The sequence below is a fragment of the Ursus maritimus genome, unplaced genomic scaffold (assembly GCF_017311325.1).
Source record: "Ursus maritimus isolate PB19 unplaced genomic scaffold, ASM1731132v1 scaffold_21, whole genome shotgun sequence".
Classification (NCBI taxonomy): Eukaryota; Metazoa; Chordata; class Mammalia; order Carnivora; family Ursidae; genus Ursus; species Ursus maritimus.
The window spans coordinates 29,557,283-29,579,180 of NW_024424564.1; the positions used below are offsets into that span (position 1 = coordinate 29,557,283).

At 40.4% G+C, this 21,898-nt stretch overlaps 1 long non-coding RNA gene across 4 annotated transcripts in view; it reads right to left on the reverse strand.

Moving 5' to 3' along the window:
- Positions 1-1,543: 1,543 nt before the first annotated feature.
- Positions 1,544-21,898, reverse strand: part of LOC103660087 — a 32,279-nt gene continuing 11,924 nt past the window's right edge. The window contains exons 2-4 of one of the 4 annotated variants that reach the window (XR_005836704.1): positions 18,265-18,438; positions 17,502-17,573; positions 1,544-1,825 (exon numbers count right to left, since the gene is read on the reverse strand). This is a non-coding gene — a long non-coding RNA (uncharacterized LOC103660087). Of the gene's footprint in view, positions 1,826-11,086; positions 12,451-15,286; positions 16,116-17,501; positions 17,574-18,264; positions 18,439-21,898 lie in introns of those variants that run through there. The other 3 variants (XR_005836703.1, XR_005836705.1, XR_567690.2) reach the window with 3 other exon arrangements.

Below are 21,898 nucleotides of genomic sequence, written 5' to 3' on the forward strand. Positions count from 1 at the left end.
TGTGGAGGGAAAAGAAAGTAATTTTGTCCTACAGCGAGACTGGTTGTTTTTGTTTGTTTGTTTTTGTTTGTTTCAAGTTTTTATTTAAATTCCAGTTATTTAACATATAATGTATTATTAGTTTCAGGAGTAGAATTTAGTGATTCATCACTTACATATAACACTCAGTGCTCACCACATCAGAAGCCTTCCTTAATCCCCATCACCCATTTAGCCCATCCCCCACCCCACAACCCCTCCAGCAACCCTTAGTTGGTTCTCTATAGTCAAGTTCTCTATGTTTTATGGTTTGCTTCTCTCTTCTTTTTTCCCCTATTTTGTTTCTTAAATGCTACATATGAGTGAAATCATATGGTATTTGTCTTTCTCTATTTCACTTAGCATAATACACTCTAGTTCCTTCCACGTCATTGCAAATGGCAAGATTTCATTCTTGTTGATGGTTGAGTAATATTCCAACACACACACACTCATACACACACATAAATAACACAACTTCTTTATCCAGTCATCAGTCATCTGGACTCTTTCCATAATTTGGCTATTGTTGATAATGCTATACAAACATCAGGGTGCATGTGCCCTTTCAAATCAGTATTTTTATGTCGTTTGGGTAAATACCTAGTAGTGCAATTGCTGGATCATAAGGTAGTTCTATTTTCAATTTTTTGAGGAAGCTCCATACTGTTTTCCAGAGTGGCTGCACCAGTTTGCATTCCCACCAACAGTGCAAGAGGGTTCCCTTTCCTCTGCATCCTCGTCAACACCTGTTATTCCTTGTGTTGCTAATTTTAGCCATTCTGACAGGTGTGAGGTGATAGCTCATTGTAGTTTTGATTTCTATTTCCCTGATGATGAGTGATGTTGAGCATCTCCTCATGTGTCTGTTAGCCATCTGGATGTCTTCTGTGGAGAAACATCTATTCATGTCCTCTGCCCATTTCTTAACTAGATTATTTGGTTTTTGGGTATTGAGTTTGATAAGTTCTTTATAGATTTTACATACTAACCCTTTATCAGATATGTCATTTGCAAATATCTTTGACAGAGCATTTTGGTAATTACTGCATTTGACCATTCTCACAACAACCTTTGAAGGAAGACAGGCAGTTATAGTTATACCTGATTACCAAGAAGAAAACCAAAGCTCAAGATAGCATACCTACATGGCAAAACCAGGACTCAAATGTTCATTTTCTTCTGTGATTTCAGATCTTGGCTCTGTTTTATGCTTCCTTTGGAACAGGAAAATGCATGTATGTTACCTTCAGCTTCACTCTCTAAGCAGTGCTTCCTGCCATCCTTGAGCACATCTTTCTGTTACCAGTAAAATGAAACACAATACAAGCTCCCCGTTTTGTAAGTGAGAAGCAGCTGAAAAATATAGAAGAGTTAGTAAAGCCCATGCCACCTCCATAACTTCTCACCTATTATATGCTAGGGAGAACCCAAACTAAAACGATTCATCTAAATGAAAGCTTCATGTTCAGAAAGCCATCGTACCCATTTAACTATGCTACATAACAAAGCACCTCAAAACTAATTGGCTTTAATAAGCATTTATTATTGCTCAGAAGTTTATGGATGGGCATAAACTGGGCATAAACTGGCAGTTCTTCTGGTTTCAGCTGAACTCATGCATCTGTGGTCAGCAATGGACTGGGTAAGCAACTCTTTTGCTCTTGATTGGGCTTTCACACATATCTGTGTGAGGGCTTCTGTAGACTGTTCCAGATTGGCCTCAGCTGGGACAGCTGATCACTCCTTGTGGTCCTTCATCCTCCAGGAGTCTGTCCCAGGCTTGTCTAATGCTAGTAGCAGTAGTCTAAGAGAGGAAACAAAAATGGACAAGAGCTCTTGTGGCCAGGACTTAGAACTGGCATTTTATTCCTTCCACTGCATTCTATTATTCAAAACAAGTGCCAAGCCAGCCCAAAATCAAGAAGGGGAGGAATGAAATCTCAACTTTTGATATGATAAACTGGAAAGTCACATAGCAAAGGGAATGGATAGGAGAGAGTTGGAAAATGGGGCCATCTTTGCCAACATCCTATTGTAATCATTAATATGTTATATCACTGAGAAGGAAGGACTAGCATATTAACACACAATTAGGCATTTACATTGATTAGTTGGTTGTCACCTTGAAGCATGGAAAACTCTCAGTTAATCAGGCAAAAGATTTGATAATAAAATATGATAATTTACTCATCTTTGTATTCCCAACACTTAGCATTGCATCAGGCAAATTGTACGCAACCCACAAAAATAATTAATAATGATAAAAGAAATGATAGTGGAAAATTACTCTATTAGAAATCAGAAATCAACTGAATCACAATTCAGCTATGCCAAATTGCCTGTGCAACTTTGGAAAGGAGTAATTCAGCCTCCCTAAGATTTCTAGAGACAGACTGAACATTCTCTAAATTTTCCCTTCCATTTTTCTTTCTTTCTTTCTTTCTTTCTTTCTTTCTTTCTTTCTTTCTTTCTTTCTTTCTTCTTTCTTCAAATATTAAGGCTGTAGGAACCCTAGGAATTATGTAGATCCAACCCACTCATTATATAGATGGGGAAACTGGAGCTAAGAAAACAAATCACTTGGTTTAAAAACCAGATGGTTAATGTCAGAGATGAGAACTCAGAGCTCATGACTGTCAGGCCAGCCCCCCATGTCTTAACTCTAGCACATTGCTACTTAGAGTATATTCTGTGGGCCAGTAGCATCCACATCCCATAGGAGCTTGGTAGAAATGCAAGAAGAAGAAGAAGAAGAAGAAGAAGAAGAAGAAGAAGAAGAAGAAGAAGAAGAAGAAGAAGAAGAAGAAGAAGAAGAAGAAGAAGAAGAAGAAGAAGAAGAAGAAGAAGAAGAAGAAGAAGAAGAAGAAGAAGAAGAAGAAGAAGAAGAAGAAGAAGAAGAAGAAGAAGAAGAAGAAGAAGAAGAAGAAGAAGAAGAAGAAGAAGGGAAGAAATGCAGAATTTCAGATTCCTATCCCAGGTCTACTGAATTAGAATCAGGATTTTAACAAGATCTCCAAATAATTCGTATACATATTAAAGTTGGAGAAGCTCTGGTCTTCTTAATAAATGCTTAACAGCAGAAAAAACTTAAAAAACTTTAGTTAAGAGAATATCCCTTTGGATATATTAAAACCGAGACCATGTTTTCTATACATCTTGCACTAATTCATTTAAGAAATACCTCCTTAACACTTACTCTGTTCACGGTGTTATAGAAACATCAGGAACAGGTCTTGCCCCCTGAAGCTCACACGCCAAAAGGAAATCAAAGTCCCTTCCTCTTTTCCCATGTCTCCTTTCTTTCTCTGTGCCCTCTCTTTGCTCTTTTCCTTTCCAACATCCTCCCATTTCTCATTTTTATGATTCCATGATTGAAATCTAATTTTGGAAGTTGTTGGTTTAAGAGCAAAGTATTTTATTCATCTGAAATTCCAATTTCAGAATAGTGATTTAAGATGTTGGAAAAATTTTATTTGGCTCCCTTCCAAGTAGCTTATATTATAATATCAGCACAATTCTAAAACTGTGTCTAAAGGAGACTAAAGAGCTCTGGATACTTTGGGAGGAAATTCTATAAGAATAAAATACAAATTAATCATATGCTTCCGTTTTTGCTTTTGTTTTATTTCCTAACACAGGATTTTCTCTAGGAAGAGAAAAGGTTGAGATGCTGAGCTACTGGAATAAAAATAAAATAAGATTGTATTTTTCCCTCAAATATTTAGAGCCAGCACATCTATACCTGTAATAAAACATTTATTTTTTTATTGAGAAACAAAGGAGTACTTTTCAATATCAACAGATTAATTTCATTCAAGAACTTAATATGAACCAGAGACAATTTAACAGAAATTCAGCAAATTAACTATTTTCTGATGAGATATGTAGAATGGAGTCTTTACATTAAACCAACGGATCACAAGTTATGGTTATGCAATGATACTCAATTTGTTCAAGGCTTAGATACTGGCATTTTAAGTTCCAGTGATTGAAAGTATTATACCTTTCTCACTCTCTCTCTCTCTCTTTGTATACTCCCTCATAGTCCTGAAAAGCTCTGAGCTCGTTTCATTCTTCTTTCCCTGCCTTGTCTTCTCCCTCTTCAAAGATATTCCATGATGATTCTGCTTTTCAAAATCAAGACTGCTTGAACTTTAGCTGAGAGTAATGAAATTTCCATCTTTCACACAATGGCAACTACATCCTCTTTCTGTTCTTTTGGTGTAGTCAGAATAGCAACTGCCCAGCATGAACAATAGGACTACTTTCCAGTTCTAAGGGATTGGCTGTTGCTGAACAGCAGTGCATGGAAATAATCTTTGGCAATCCCATGGGTGACATTTCTCATTCCTTATCACCCATGCTGCACGCAGCCGGAACTTGATAAGACACCCAGAAAGAAGATAATGGCTGCTATCAAGCTGTCTAGGTAGAAATAATAATAATAATCTGTTTATAGAAAAGCAGCTGTCCTATTGTTTTGGATTTCATGAAATCCCAGAGTCAGATCCTCTCTCCCATGCCAGCCCCATCCCCGTTCCTGATGCCAATCCAATTACTTTGGGGCTTTAATGATGGGCATTTTTTTTTCATGATCTTTTGAATAGACAAGGATGCGTGTAATATCCCATAATCATATTCAGTCACAGAATGTATTTAAAGATGAGACAGAGGCATTTTATAGGAAGATTTGGAGGCTGAGAGGACTTGGTAATGAATATAGGAAAGCCCAGTATCTCTTTTTAAAATACGCACAAAACTCAGAATTAGTGCAAATGAACATTCCGGTGATCATCCCGTCCTGAAGTCTTAACTTCCCAAATTTCAAAAATAAGTCTCAGTTTCTCAAAGTGAAACCCCAGAGTTGTGATGTTGTGGTTACCAACAATGTCTGTTGCACCTATGTTGACTGTCTTTCATTTGTTCCAAACAGAACAGCCCAAGGTTCAGAAACATCCTGGCTATTATGTTATTGTTCTTCTTAGTTTTGAGCAGGATTGCTCCCCTTGCTGGGACTGAATAGGTGATGACTTTATTCCCAAATGTTCAGATAGGATTTTCCCTTGACCACAGCCATCCTCATGTTGGGTTCTCTTCCTTTCTTTATCCGATGCCCCCTTCCTTTCTTTATCTCTCTTCCATCTCTGGTGAAAGAATTAGGCACCCATGCTCTTCAGGGTGAAACAATACAACTAAAGAGAACCAAGTAGGGGTGCCTGGGTGGCTCAGTAGGTTAAGTGTTTGCCTTCAGCTCAGGTCATGACCCAGGGTCCTGGAATCAAGCCCCGCATTGGGCTCCCTGCTCAGCAGTGAGTCTGCTTCTCCCTCTCCCTCTGCTTCTCCCTCACTCACACGCACGCGTGCAGGCACACATTCTCTCTCTTTCTCTCAAATAAATAAATAAAATCTTAAAAAAAAAGTAAAGTGAAAGAAAAAAATGAAGTACAAGCACACATACACACACACAGTACTCGATACATGCTGTTACCCTCCCACTATAAATTGCATTGCTCTCTGCTTCTCGTAGCTCTCAAAATGGGATTCAGTCTGTCTACCTACAGGATAGATACAGAGAGGAAAAAAACTGATCCTAAAAGAGTTTGCAGGAATTCTTTCTAGCAGCTTTACTCTAGGTGGTAGCCTCAAGGAACCAAGGAACCTGCAGGTTTGCCTCCGTGAGTGCCAACCTTGACCCTGTCCTTGGGACAGCCAGCTGCAGACCCAGGTGGGGCAGTCAGCAAGAGCAGTGTGTTTCTCACCCACAACCAGCAGGTCTGCAAAGGGAAAAACAGAGGTAACCGAGTCTATGTCCACTGGCCAGAATGAGTCATGGCAGAATCCATGAAACAAGGCAATGTGGCCTTGAACTTGCACTTCCTCCTCACGACAGGCCTTTTTTTGCGCAAGTCATTATAAATCGCCTGTTCTCACACCAAGAGTAACTGCAAAATCCTGGAAGTGTCTGGGTTCAGACTTGGCATTTCCCCCATAAGACACCAAAAGGGTTAACGTCTGGCCAGTAATCAAAGTCTGGCAGCTCCTACCCCACGCATAATGGGCATTGTTGTTCCTGAGAGTTTGTCTGTTTTTTCTGGCATGCCTTACTGTTTGGAACTGATTCTAAAACAGAAAAGGAAAGAGTCAGTCTGCTTTTTTTAAGTGCACATGCAACAAAACATAAGGCTGGTCATAGAACTGTTGTTTTGCTAGATTTCCAGGAAAGTTGTTGGCTTACTATTCAGAGAAGATGAATTACCAACTTAAAATACACTTAAGGAATTCATTTATATATGTACATGAGACGTACACAATATCCTGAGGTGGCCGCCTTCTCTCGGATATGAAGCAACATATTACAACTGTATTAGCGGATAAGCGAACTGTGGCTAGCCCATCCATCTGCATATAAAACCCGTTTGCATGACGTTATTAATGGGCTCACCATCAACCTTCCCAGGTCACTTGCCATCTCAGGACCTGTTCGTCACTCCCACCTGATGAGCCCCCAGATGTTCTCATCTGAAACCACACCAAGTATATCTTACTAAGTTACTAGTACAGCAAACTCCCATTACAAAACACCACATTTTTTTCCAGTGGGAAGGACCCGAGGCTTTTTGTTTTTGTTTTTTCCACCTGTCCTAAACCAACACTTTTGTATAAACCAAAATCATACACCTGAATGTCAAGAGCATATCAAAATTTTATAAACATTTCTAGACCCTGAAGTCTTGCTTTCTGTACTTACGGTGTCATGGGCCAGGAACAGTTCATGGATCACACCAGCCCACGGACCACACTTCGATAGACCATGGGCTGCCTTACTACTGATACACTATATTCTAGATCAAGGTACACAAACTTTTACTGCAAAGGGACAGAGGGTAAAATTTTAGGCATTGCAGGAAATAGTCTCCTTGACTATTTAATTCTGTTGTAATGAGAGAGCAGCCATGGACAATAAGAGAATGAGTGCGCATGGCCGTGTCCCAGGAAAATTGTGTTTACAAAAACAGGCAGTGGGCTGGATTTGGGTCACAAGCTACAGTCTGTCAGTCCCAGGATGAGGAGGAAGATGATAAAGATGATGATGATGATGATGAAGATAGCTAACATTTACTCACCAGCTATTATGTGTCAAGCCCTTTCTATCCTCCACTGTTCCACAGATGATGTAACATTGTTTTAATTTTATAGGCAAGGAAAATATGACATCAAGAAATCAAGAAATTATTTTTGTTTGTTCTGAAAATAGATAGATGGTCCAGGATCCAAACCACAGTCCCTAGGCTCATATTATACCATATATATAAAATGAATGGGGCCTCCTTTTCACTATGAAAGGAAAACATAACATTAGTGTCATCCTGGTCATCTTTTTTCCTTTCTCATCTCCCTACCCATCATCCACCTCCGCCGCACCGAGGTCCTAACGTTTGATCATGCTGTGGAATCCATAGGAATCAGGACCAGGCATGAATAGTCTACACCAAACACATTCATCTCACCGTTTACTTATTCAACAAATATGTGTTGAGTGCTTACTCTGTGCCAGATGCTATTCTAAGAAAGGGGGCTATAACAGTGAGCAAGATACACAAGTCCCTGCCCTTAGAAAGCTTATGTCTAGTGAGGGGAGGTAGACAATAAGCAAGGAAATCTATATTGTGTTGGAGGGCAGCAGGGTAGGGGAGTCAGGCTTGAAGAAAAATAAAGCAGTGTATAAGGGTACAGGGTAGCAAGGCCCTATTTCTTCCTTATCCCACCCTTATATGTTTTCTTTGCCAACTAAGATATATAAACTCCAAACAGAACTATACTCTCAAATATAACTAATAGGTATAAACATATTTATAGGACATTGGGATCCTATTTTTACCAGTTTTCTTCCCCATCATCACATGGGAAAGGACACGTGTGAAAACTAGTCCACTCATTCACGCTGTAAAGGTTGATTGAGTACCTACTTTGTGCCAGGCACTGGTTTTCGAACAGAGAAACCAACAGTGAGCAAAATAGACAAAGACGCTTGCTGTCTTGGCTTCCATGATGGCCAGGGGAGTCGGAGTAAACCAAAAGAAGTAATAAACACAAGCTAGAAGGTGATAAGTACAACAGAAGGTGGGGGAGGGAGGGCACAGCAAGACAAGGAGACCCGGAGTGTGTAGGGGAGGGGGCCAGGTGGTAATTTTAAACAGTCTGACAACTTTCCTTCAATAGGATAGTATGGGACCAAAATAATGCCTATTTGAAAAGCAAGTCCTGGTTTAGTTCACCCATCACTACAGTTGGAGTGCCATCAGTTAAAAGCAAACACAGGATGTTTTGTGTTGAGTTCTCTATTTAAATCCATAGAAAGAACTGTTATTCTTTCAAAGTCCTTTTGGCCCTTCCCTTTCCCTTGCTTTAGAGAAAATATCAGGGGACTGGCAGCTGAAACAATGTAGGGATGGGAGAGGAGAAAGGAAGGAAAACTGAGTGCCAGCATTCACGCCAGGTGACTGTTTTAACAAGGATGTCCCTGTGACCCAACCCTCCTGGGTCCTAAGACGGCCTTGCTAAGGAACCCACGAAACAGGGCTGGAAGACATTGAGAATTTTCCATTAAGTGTGGCATTCACTTTTTCAGAAAGTAATGAGATGTTAATATAGATTTGAATTTTAATCAGATCCAACTTGGGAACGGGGTGTTTTCTGCAAAATGTGAAGTACTTCTAGGCTTTTAGGAAAATGTCATCCGCATAAAGGCTAACTACTGTTTTACATATAACACTGCCATTCTTCATTGGTTTTCCAGGAATGAGAAAATAATAAAATGAAACATTGTTGCAAAAGCCTCCTTACTTTCTTATGAACGTTAATTTTTTTCTGAGGGTCTTTTTTTTAATAACTCTTATAAACTAGGAAGAATGCTTGTAAGCTTGAGGCAAGAATTAGGGAATTTCAGTTCATAAGTCAGGAAAAGAGACATAACTGAAATCTATTTTTCAATAATAATAGTATTAATTGAAGAGATCTCAACAAATTCTTTTAAATGTTAGTTAGCCATCGTGCTAGGGATGCCAATATCAGTAATTCTGCCTAAAATCGAAAGGGACGCAAAGTCTGCTTGCCTGGCAGGCACGTACTAGTAACCAGCACACTACGCTACTGGCAGAAATAGTGCTGTTAGCTCATATGCACTGGGTTAAAAACTCCTCTATTCCCAGAAGCTCACTAAGTCTTTTAGGGAATGTGCTTTAGCAAATCCCTATGACGACCACGTGAGAGAGGTATTATTCCCACAGAATGTATGAGAATTAGTCCCATAGAATGTATGAGAAGACTGGCCCAGAGTTATGATGTGACTCCGTGAAGGGCATGGGACAGTAAGGGTAGCTTCTAATCCACAGCTCTGATTCTAAAATTAGCACTCGAGCTCAAACTTTTTTCTTTCGTTTTCCCAACATTCCTCTTCCACCCCCCTCCATGTAGTGTCTTCCATGGATTTCTTCCACAATCAAAAACAAATTTTGTTTTCGATAGTTGTTCTGTATTCACTCATGTAGCTAATCACCAGTTAGTTTATTCTGTAAACCTCTGAATAAAGTCCTCTGGGGTGTTATGGAGCAGGCTGGGTCCTAGAAGTCACTAGTACCTCCTTTGGCTACATCGAGCTGTTTTCCACATGACAAGTCTATCCCATAATTCACTGGTCAAACAAGGGTTAGGAAGCCCCCCTCCCCAATCCACTTCCCACCCACCCTCTGGAGAATTCTTGTAAGGCCACGAAAAATCAAAATGACAATGTCAGAGCCAGCGCCTGGTAGAAACTAGGAGGCTTGGGACAAGAATTCCCTAAACCTCCCACACTTAAGTCTGACTTTCATAATCCATAGAGAAAACAGAGGCCAGCTCCACTGGGTATCTGTGTTTGGAGGATGACCCGTTCCTGCAAGCTTGATGTTCTCCATCTGTGCATGTACTTAGATGTCTAAACATGTGTTTGTAACACAGAATCCTATTATTAAACATCCAAAGTAATAGGACAAATGCATTAGAGGGAGGGACACTTATTTACTCTAATAAAGGACTTTTCACATTAAAATATAAATTCCTATTGTATTTGTTTGGAAAGAAATTGCCTAACACTGTGAAATGCCATTTTTTTTTTCTAACCCAAACAAGACAGAGAGACTGAGAAAGTAAACATGAGGGACTCTGGCAGAGGGGAAAGGGAACACACACAAATGGGGGAAAGGTCTGACAGGTGTTCTGATAAGCCCCTCTATAAACCAGTGGCCCAAAATATCTTAAGTGGATTTCCATTTATAATTAAATTATCCATTTAACAAAAAGAAATCACACATATCACCTATAGAAAGACCCACCTAAGTACTTAACTTGAATATTTGTATGAGCGAGAAAGAACACTGGTCTCTGGGTGTCAAGTTTGGTATGGACAAGAAGCACTGGAGGGGTTTTCAACTTACACAATTTGGGTACCACAGCTGGCATTTCTGATTCTGTGGATTTGGGGGATCCAGGCATCAGCATACTCCCACCCCCTCACCACACACATAAACGTGATTCTGAAGCCCACCTGATTCTGAAAATTTGCTAGCTGATGGAAAATAATAGGCAATCCCTTCAGGTTGGGGGAAGCAAGGAAGACACTCCATAGGAGAACCTGGAGGCAAGGAATTACTCCTGATTTTTCCAAGATATTGATTGGAAAAGTGTATCCAGACTTTATAAAGGAAACCTAAAGGCTACACAGCTCATTACCATAATGTATTTGGTTTATAAAACGTATTTGGTTAAAAATTAAAAGGGGCACTGGTACTCATCTCTGGAAATCTGTTGTTCACGCACCTTGGCCCTATTTTTATACTGTTTTACCCATTCTCCATATTTCTATTATTGCAATTTCTGACACAGAAGTTCAGGTGAAGACCAATATGTGCTTCTAAGAAAAGCAAGAAAATGGGAAACATTATCCCTCCTCAGTGCTCATTAACCCAATAGGCTCCTAGGCACTGTGAGTCAGCTCAGTCTGCCATAACAAAATACCACAGCCGGGGGGGGCTTAGACAACAGTAATTTATTTGTCCCGGTTCTAGAGGCTGGGAAGCCCAAGAGCAAGGAGCTGATTCATTCGGTTCTTGGTAAGAGCTCTCTTCCTGGCTTGCAGATGGCAGCCTTCTTGCTCCGTCCTTACATGGAGGAGAGAAAGATAGAGTATGCTCTGTATATCTCCTTCTTTTGCGGACACTAATCCCATCATGAGACCTCAACCTCACGATCTCCTCTAAACTAATCACCTCCCAAAGGCTCTGCCTTCAAATACCATAACATTGGGGGTTAGGGGTTCAACGTATACCTTTTGGAGGAACAGAAATATGCACAAGGATACGCTTTATATTCTTCAGAGGAGAGACCATGAGCACCAGCCTACACGTGGATATGTCAGGTCATTATTCCCCTAAAATGAGTCCTTCAGGGTAAGAATGCCAACATATTTGAAAGAATATAAATCAATCTTAATTCCAAAAAAATAAAGATGCTGATGTAGGCTTCCACGATATGAATTATCAAGTGTTTGTAGTAACATAACAATAACAAACAATGAAATTCAAGAATCTAGCACTGAAGTTGTTTACTTGGTGATAATTGCTTGGTTAGTGACATCGACTCTTTACGGTGAAACAGTAAAGAATAAATGAAGTCATCCAACCACCTTTTCATTCTGCAAGTCTGTCCATGAATTATCCACTCTACTTCATATAGCTGTCTTTTGAAAGATACACAATCTTTCCTATTTCATGTTTTCTCTTACTTCAGACACTCTGTCCTACATATTTTACGATAATCTGTACAGGCTGGTAAACTTGAAGGATATTTCTATTTAGACAGGCCAAAGATAGGACAGCTTTCTTCTCCTCCTATATTTCCATACTTGGTGTTTTCAAAGGCTGATGAAATGGTGTCTATTTTGTCATTGTATTATCGGCTCGCTCCCCTCCAGCCATCATTGGGAAGATTTTGCGCACAGACACGCTATCAGATCTGTACTCCTGGAAATGAGGAGTTTGTGCAGTGAATAGCAGTTACATTCTAATTATATTAATTCAGACTGCAATTTCTTTGAAATATAAAGGACCTGCTGTCGGGGTGGTGTGGACAATGGAGGCTGAACATGTCAACGACATGACAAATTCCTCGAGCAGAGTGCCAGATGTATTGTTGCCCAGGATTCTTTTCTGAGAGCAAATTCAGCAAGCACTATCAGTGTCAACTCTGGAGTAAGGAATCAGTTCATTTGTTATCTTTCCAAGTTGCAGGTACATTTGCCAGAAGAGTCTGCCAACAGATGAATTGGTAATTAAAATCATTTCCGTGGTTGGAGGAGTGATTCGAAAATTGTTCTTCTTTTCTTTCTTTCTTTTCCTGTGTAGGGACAAAACTTCGGTGAATATTGATATTGATTTGCCATGGGCAATACCAGAATTGTGGGATTCACTAGAGCCTCATTGCTCACTTCAGGGCCTGGACACGTATCCTGGGATTTGCCCATTAAGTTCTCCTTGAAGAATAGTAAAGTTCTGCTCCTTGCTAGCACCATATCCTCGTTTGTCTTGTAAAAGTTTTTTTTTTTTAAAGATTTTTTTTTTTATTTATGTGACAGAGAGACAGCCAGCGAGAGAGGGAACACAAGCAGGGGGAGTGGGAGAGGAAGAAGCAGGCTCCTAGCCGAGGTGCCCGATGTGGGACTCGATCCTGGAACGCCGGGATCACGCCCTGAGCCGAAGGCAGACGCTTAACGCCTGCGCTACCCAGGTGCCCCCGTCTTGTAAAAGTTCTTGGCAAATGTTAGCAAAACCTAACAGGATTGCCCAGTTTACAAATATGGTAGAGTGTATTCCTTCCCCATGCCTGTTACTGTGCTCGAGTAAATAATAAATAATGATGATAGATTTAAAAATATATTAAGGTTGATAACAACTCATATATACTCTATGTAATTATTGTAAGTTATATATAATACCGGTGTTAGTTCCGTACCTGCCCCTAGTAGTTACTCCGCAAATCTGTTTTGTTCTTCTCTTCTGAGACACTACTTTGCCACCCACATATTTACACATTATCATCATTATCACCAGCAGCAGCATCACCATCATAACAAGGACAAAATCAAGTAGCATTTATTGAGCATTTACTAGGAACAATCGAAGCACTCTGTATGTACTCGTTTATCTTATTCTTATAGGCCTCTCTGATTTGGCCCTGGTGCACTGATGAGAAAGCTGAGGCACAAAGCCAACCCAACTAGGAGGTGTCCGAACTGGAGATTAGACCCAAGAAGCCCAAATCTCAAGGCCTCTTGCTTAACTATTTCACAATAACATCACATGCCACTATATAAATAAATTCGCTACAATCATTTTCCCAGACTACGCAATAGCCCATTAATTACTTGGCTTATCTTTTATGCTCATTTGTTTGCTGTGTTTTTCTTTTCTTCCTCTTTTTCTCCTCCCTCCTTCCTTCTTCCTTTCCTGCTTTTATGTCTCTATAAATAGCTGCTTATGTTTTTCTAGCAAAAAGCAAGGTTTTCTACCACTCTCAGAGACTCAGGGGACTCTTTATAAGAGTCAGTCAATGGAACAGAGTGTTTAAAGATAAAATTTTAAACTACTTTAAGAATTACTTTTTTTAAATCGAGGCAGTAAAATAAGGTAGATTTATAGACATCGGTGACCTTGAACTTCACCCCTGAGCTATTAGCATACGCATGTGTATCCACACACACACACACACACACACACACGTAAACCTGCATATATAGTAGAACACTGAAACACGTCAAGTATGTTTAAATGCATGAGCTCTAAGTGATACTAACAGTAAAAACACATACAAGAATTTATGTTCACTTCAGAGGACACCAGAGAGAACCAACTCATTATTCTGCAAACTGGTAGATAAAGGAAAAGAAAAAGCATTTATCCTGGGTTTCTTATGTGAACGTCGCTTCATATAACCAACCATGTAATGAGGGGGAAGTCTCTTCTTCGAGAAGTATTCTGGTTGGTAAATGAAAAAGAATTCATCCGTATGTATTTGTCGAAATCCACTAAACTTTCAACACCAAGTGTGAGCCAGGATATAAACTATGGACTTGGGGTGAGAAGGACAAGTCAGTGTGGGTTTGTCCGTCGTAACAGTGCAGCGGTACCGTGCTGGGTGTTGATAGTGGAAGAGGCTCAAGGGGGAGGGGTGGGGATATTTGGGAACTCTGTGTCCTTTACCCTCAGTTTTGCCGTAAATTTAAAACTGCTCTAAAAAATAACTTCTGGTTCTTTTAAACCGCAAAATTAGAATATTGCAACTTTGCAATAGCTAACTAAATACTGAATCTAGGCAAAAAATCCTCAATAGTTGATAACGTTATGCACACACACATACATTCCCACTTATGGAAATTATGCCACTACTTATGACCTAGTCTTGCTAAAAATATGGAACCAGAATCTGATAAAATTTCTAGCTCTAACTGTAAATTTATAGGAAGTGCAAAATGCAAGATGATAAATATATTTGAGATCACCTCAGCGAATGGAATCGAGAAAATTCGGACTGTTAGAAAATCTTCAGGAAAAACAACCCCGTTTCTTTAACCAAGAAGTCCAAGAAAGAAAATAGAGAAGAGGGAACCTACAGACTTCAAGAGGCATGTGAGATTCGTCAAGCAATCACAGCGTAGGGATGGTGTTTGGCTCTGGATTCAAGCAAACTTACAAAAGAATTATATTGCAAGAGAGTTGGGGATCAGCAAACATCGTGTATTGCTTGCTGTTGGGAATTCCTGTGAATGTTTTCAGGGTGTGAGTGATACAGGTATTGGGGTTCTTTTGTTTTAAGGAATCCCTACCTCTTAGAGACACATACTGGAAGATACACAGAGGAGAGGACGTGATGTCTGGGATTTGCTTCAAGATAATGGGGTGCAATAGACGTTGACAAAAAAGGCTGACCCTGAGTGGGTGAAGTAAAATAAGCCTAGAAGTTCATTATGCCATTTGATCTTCTTGTGCCATATTTGAAATGTTTTACAGTAAAAGTGTGTATAGCTTATGAATTTGCTAAACCCACTCAAGCTTCAGTTTTCAGTTGTGAAACAGAAATAACAATATCTGTAGTACAGATAGTGTCTCCTTATAGGTGTTTCTGAAAATTCGAACAGTGTATTTAAAGAGCTTGGCACAGAGTAGATATTAGATCATTTTTAGGAACTTGGTGTGATCCATTTATTACTGAATCGATTGGTGTGGCGTTTCCACACCGTCCCTAGAGCAGAGGAAGGTTGAGGAGGGGGCGGGGAAAGGGACACGAAGAAAGCTTCCGTCCTCAAGCGCCCCCCTTTGGGGCACCACAAACATGCTGGTTGGAGTTGTGTTTTTTGTTGTTTGGTTTTGGGGTTTTTTTCACTCTTGTACCAAGTTACTCTTTTTAAATGTGCCGATCCCGGAACACATGTAGTACCCTGAGTTTGCTAAATGTTTATCCAGTTCGAGGCAACTCCAGGTGCAAGGAGAGAGGGTGCAAATCTATCACATTTCCCTAAGCTGTTGACTCTGGTCCCACGCTTCCTTGCTCAGGCAGTTTTCTTTTACGAAACACCCAAAGTATCAGATTATCTTCAAAACTAAGTCCCTCTACACCCACCGATTTCCCCAACTCATCCCAACTTTCCGTGATCGTTGTCTTTTTGCTTTGCATCCTTGTTCTACTTATCGTCACAAATCCCTATCAGACCGAAGCTTGGAGGAAAAAAACCACCAAAGTGAAGCCGGGGCCCTGTGGTCAGAAAAGATGAGATTGCACGGAGGCATGGTCCGCTCTCAGAGACGGTAAGACCCGAGGAGGAATTCTTCTGGTTAGTTTTCCAATGGCTCAGGGGGTTTTTTTGGCTCTCGAGGTCCTGCTGGAGACTTGAGTTTGTCAGGAGCTGACTCTGGACTTTCTCCAGCTCATGGCTGCGTGTCAGTTCATCTGATTTCTAATAAAGCCAATTCTTCTTTTTCTAACTTGCTTCCAATTCTTAAATGCAGCTCCAAAGAAAACAGAAAGTAATTAAAATGTCAACACTTCCCTGAAAAGGAACATAAACTCTCTTTGGATTTTCTTCCCACTGGAAACACTGCTTTTCTCCAAGGTCCCAGCCCTGTGTGGCAACCAGGAGCCACCCACCCACCGCGGAGCTGGTTGGTGGGCAAGGCACATAAATCCCCCTCCGTCCATTGCCTTGTTTGCATTTCTTCTTCTCCCTTGCCATTTTCCAAATGGAGAGATCCTATAAATGAAGTACTTAAGGCTGTCTCTTATAATGGACTAATATCTACTCCATTGTAATATATCCAAATTTTATGCGATATGAAATAAGCTCCAGCAGCAATAAGCTATTTGATCTAACAGGAAGAAAGTAATGTGGAGCCTAACCGCTTATTATTCAGTGCAGTGCAATAAATTAACTGAGCACCATTTTGCATAATGGGAGCCTGATTATTCCTTTTACCTTCATTTGGATTGGTTTAGATGGATTATGACTCTCTTCAGAGTTAATCAGGTTTATGGGAAACAACTTCTTTCTTAAATGTATTACATTAAAGGATGAAATAAGAGGAATGAAAACATGTGCCATGGCTTTGTGATTTTGTGTTTTGTAAGGTGAGTCCTTCAAAAGAGATTTCCTTACTAAGAGGAAAATTTTATGACCAGTGGTCCAAGAAGGGTCTTCTTGGAGATTTGAAATTTGGGAGAAACAAATGTTCATCTCCCATCCCAACCTTTCCCACTTTCTCCCCGTATATCCCTGCCATTTCCTTGACTTCATTTTGAGAAGTACTTTTAGTAAAACCCTTAATTCCTTCTTTCCAGGATCTCCCTGACCCTAGTGCCTCCCCTCTGCATGCCCAATACTTAGCACTTGGATGTACGTATCAAGCTGACCAGCACTGTCGGTCAGGGAGTCCAGAGGCTCCGTCTGGGGCCATGGCCCTACCTACCACCAAAGAGCTCCAGAGGGCATCAAAATGTGTCAAAACACAAGCCAGGGGCGCCTGGGTATCTCAGTTCATTAAGCATCTGCCCTTGGCTCAGGTCATGATCTCGGGGTCCTGGGATCGGATTGAGCCCTGTGTTGGGCTCCCTGCTTAGTGGCGAACCTGCTTCTCCCTCTCTGTCTGCCTCTTTCTCCTCCTCCCCCTGTCCATGATGGTGCATGCGCTCCTTCTCTCTCTTTCTCTCTCTCTCTCCAATAAAAAGAGAAAAAAACACAAGCCAACAATATTGGCTGCCACAAATCATCACAACCATCATTTCTGACAACTACGCATGAATCAAGCATCTCTTTGATATTTATAGCAACTCTATAAAATAGGTATCACCTTCCAAATTAAAAAGTGGAAACTGAGTCTGATTGAGATTAAATAACTTACCAAATTTGCATAGCAAGTGAAAGCATTAAATCTGGAGGACTTCAAAATCTGTGTGATGCGTTACATCATCTGCTGGAAAAAAAAAAAAAGTTCCAGCAAATAGTATCTCTATGTTTCTGCATTACTGTCAAGGAAAAAACAACTCAAAAGTAAGAGCTCTATTAGCAAGGAGGCTGAAACTTCAAAATCATGTAGATGGAGTTATTTTTACAATACTTAAAATAGGACACATATATGGTCCATCAATTCTGCTTTTTACAGAAACGTTTCTTTTATGGATTATAAACTGCTTGAGGACAGGGCATTTATTTTCTACATAACAGGGCATCAGTGTGATATGGTGTTTGAGTTAAAAAACCCTAGGTTTTAATTTTGGCTCTACTTACTGCTGTCTAGTGAGTTCCATTTTGTTTAACTCAAAAGTAGGTAGATACACTACACAGTTATTGGAAAGTTTAAGTGAAATAAATTATATAAATACATAGCACAGGGATTGTAATCAATGAATTCTAGTTCTCTCTCTCCATATTCTCCCCACCCTTAACATCTAAACATCGGTTTTCCATGCATGGAGATATTCCATGGAATTGTCAATGGGACACAAAAGTGTTGAGAGGGAAATGTACCCCAATTGAAATCTTCCTCTTGCATTATTTTCTCTTACAATTATTCACTGACTCTTATTTACCCATCTCACCAAGATGAGATTTTTCAAAGATGATTTTAATTCTAAAATTTGGAGTGATGAAGTAAATAAAAGTACCTGGTATTCATATTTACATCTCTTTTCCTCTAATCCCTCCTTCAGTGCTTCACTTCTCCGCAGGTTGGGACAGTAAGTGCAGTTGATGGCATGAGAAAAGTTTGGATCATGATCAAAGACTTATGACTGTACTCTGATATGAAACTTTCCTTTCATTGGGAAGGAGGGAGAACTCTGTAAAATAGCAAGGATGAATCTTAAATTTTTCCAAAAAATGCAAGAAGAAATGGGGGGGAACAAATGATGTCGTGCATAAGAAAAAAAATTACATGATTAAACTTTGTCATATTATAAGTGGTGTCAAGCTTTAATGATATATAAGGAGGGGTTATTTTTCTTTGGAACCAGTTTCACCTTGTTGAGGTTTGAATACAATGTTTGATAACAAAAATATTATTTTAATGAATGACAATTTATTTCATCTTTGGTTTATGACATCTTTTCCCCTGGAGAGCTCAGAGAATTTGATACATTTGTTTGAGTTATAATAGGAACATTATTTGACAGAATTTAAGTTGATAAAATGACAGCTCAGAGGAGTTAAGTGAAATACACAGGATCACACAGCAAATTAGCGAGAGAAATTCAATAATTTGTAATGGAGAGAGTAGGGAAACTTTACAATGAGATATTAGTAGATAATAAGTAGAACAGCATGCTTGAGGACAAGAACTTTGCTGTTGAGTCTTCTTCTCCTGACCCTAAAGGAATACACAATCTAATTGGAAGTGGAGGGAGTTGGGGCGTATATAAGACAGCACTCTGCCCAGAAAGCTAGGAAGCGGTACTTAAGGTGAGCCTTGCAGAATGAGTAGGACTTCCCAAGGTCAACACTGTGAAGTCAGAGTGGGGAGGGAGGGCACTCCAGACAAATGAGATAGCTGTGTAGCGTCTCAAAAACATGCCTGGAGATGAATTATGTTGTGAAGATGAAGGGGTGCTGCAGACTGGATGTTTCTGTCTCCAGATTCATATGTTGAAACTTAATCTCCATTATGATGGTATCTGGAGGTGGGCAATTGAGGAGGTGATTAGGTCCTTAGTGCCCCAGAGAGCTCCCTCACCTCTTCCACCATGTGCGGACGCAGCAAGAATACAACCAGACATCTATGAACTAGGAAGAGGACCTCACCAATCATTTTGGTGCTTTGATCTTGAACTTCCCAGCCTCTAGGACTGGGGGAAGTAAAGTTCTGTTGTTTATAAGCCAGCAGTTATTGTAGCCCAAATGGACTGATACATGATCCTGGTCAGGTTTGCCTTGGGAAGATGAACACGGTGAGAGTAAAGGATGGAGACCGATAAGTCATTGATATAGTCATCAAGAGGTTGGGGGGGAGGGGAGTCCATATTGTAAAACTCATTCAGCTGAGTGCAGCAATGTGGATTCTGGGTGGCTGGCCAGGATCACTGACGGGAGATGGCCCACACTCTTGCGTATCACACTCTCACCACATTTCAATCACATTCACATCTCAGCATATTGCAGAGTGTGTTATATACCTTGGGGATTAGTCTACATGACAAAACCATAGAAGCTGTGGTTAAAAGGAAAATAAAACTGAGGACAAGATCCTGAAGGATACCAGTATATAAAGGCATGAAGAGAAGAGAAACCCATGAAGGCTACTTAGAAGGAATAGTCAAAGAGCAAAAAGGGAATCTAAGAGATGGAAGTCAAGAGAAGTATGGCAGACACAGGAAAAGGAAGGGCACCAAATGTTGGGAGGAGGTCAGGTAAGAAAGGGCAAAGAGAAAAAGTCTATAAAAATGGAGATTATGGAGTCTTCGGTGGACGTTGAAAACCAGTTTGTGTGGAGTGAGAGCAGAGAGGCCCTATTACAAGTAAACTGGAGGAGCGTAGAGAGAGGCAGCATGAATGAAGCACCTTTTTAAGAAGTTCGGCTATGAAAGGAGAGGGAGAGGCTATGGTACAGTGGCATGCAGAATAAAGGAAGGGACTTTTTTCACTTTATTTCTTAAACAGTGGACAGCTTGCTTTGAAAGTGTCTAAGTAATGAGGATAACGAGTCTGGGCAAAGGATGTAATCAGGGAATGTTCTAACTAACAGAAATACAGATGCTAACAGTGAATGGTTTGGGCCAGACAGGAGGTGGTTATCAGCAAGTTAGAGAAAGAGGAATTCCATCAAAATGCAGTAAGGACAACCCTAGTTTCTGGTAATAATAGATAGCACAGCACAAGTGGAAATTTCTCCTTAAGCACCAGACATATCCAATGTCCAATCCCAGCTCTATCTCTTAGGAGCAATGCCCTCTTGAACAGTACTTCTCCTCTCTAGACTCAGTTTCCCCATCTATAATGGTGACAAATATACCCACCTCCATGAGCAAGGCAAGGGTTCGATCTCACTGCTCTCTACTGACATTGCTTATCCTCTTCCCAGCTTTATTTTTCTACTTCATATTTGTAACTTTCTGTGTCTGTCATTTATGATCTATTTCTCCTATGAAAACGCAAACTAGACAAGAGTAGGGATTTTTCCTACTTGGTTCAGTATCACATCCTCAGCAGTGCAGCGACTGGCACACAGTAGGTGCTCAATAAATAACTGTGGCATGAAGAAAGGAATGGCTGATTAGGGTGCTGCAAAGCAGGTCCTCGTCTTTGACACTATTGATATTTGGAGGCCAATCATTGATTTGTTTGGGGAAGGAGGCTGTCCTGTGTTTTGTAGGACGTTTAATGGCATCCCCGCTGCTAACCATGAGATGCCAGTAGCGCCCCACCCCCAGGTGTGACCAGCAAAAATATGTCCAAACGTTGCCACATATCCCCTGAGAGGCAAAATCTCTCCGGGTCAAGAACTTTCGCTTCAGGAGAAAGAGCCAAAAATCGTAGTTTTTAGTATCATTCATTATAATGGAGGAAGAAATTAAAAATGAAAATAACACTTGGTCACCGAATTCTCCCACAACCTGCTTAACTTGAGGTGGAGAAAATGACTGCTGTTGAGGTGCTGTCGGCTTCACAGCACACTGACATTTTCCTTACGATTTTGCCAAGAAACATGTTTATAAGAAAACAGTTCATAAATCAAGAAGGTGCCTCTTGAGTCTCTTGTCTGTTAGTTGTATGTGAGATATTTTCTTCCTCGTCACTTCCCTGGACAAACAACAATAACTCAGATAACCACCCCTACCCATCTAGTCTGGTACCATCGAAACTAATACTGTAGGACACACAAACTTAGGGGCCGCCATGTTAAAGAAAATGACGTCTCCACCTCCACATTCTAATGAATAAAGGATTATAAAAAAGCAGAAGCTACAGCTGCAGTTTTTCTCTTCAGGATTATCTTCTCTTCGGTTTTCCACTTTTTACCACCCCATTTCTTTGCTTTGAATAGAAATCAACTGTTTTGTATTAGAATGGCTAAAATGACCTCTCAGAAACATGAGGATTTCATAAAGTGGGAAGTGTTTCGAAAATTGCTTTTGGGAACATGAAAAGTAATGCCAAAGCAAGACCCAGAAACGACCTGGCCCCAGGTTCTCCACCAAAGCCCCGAGACAAGCGAGCAGTTGTCAGATGAACAGAGAGAGCTCGTGGTTAGGGCAACCCTACGTCTGGCTTTGCCTGGAACATCCCAGTTTATGCCTGCTGTCCCTG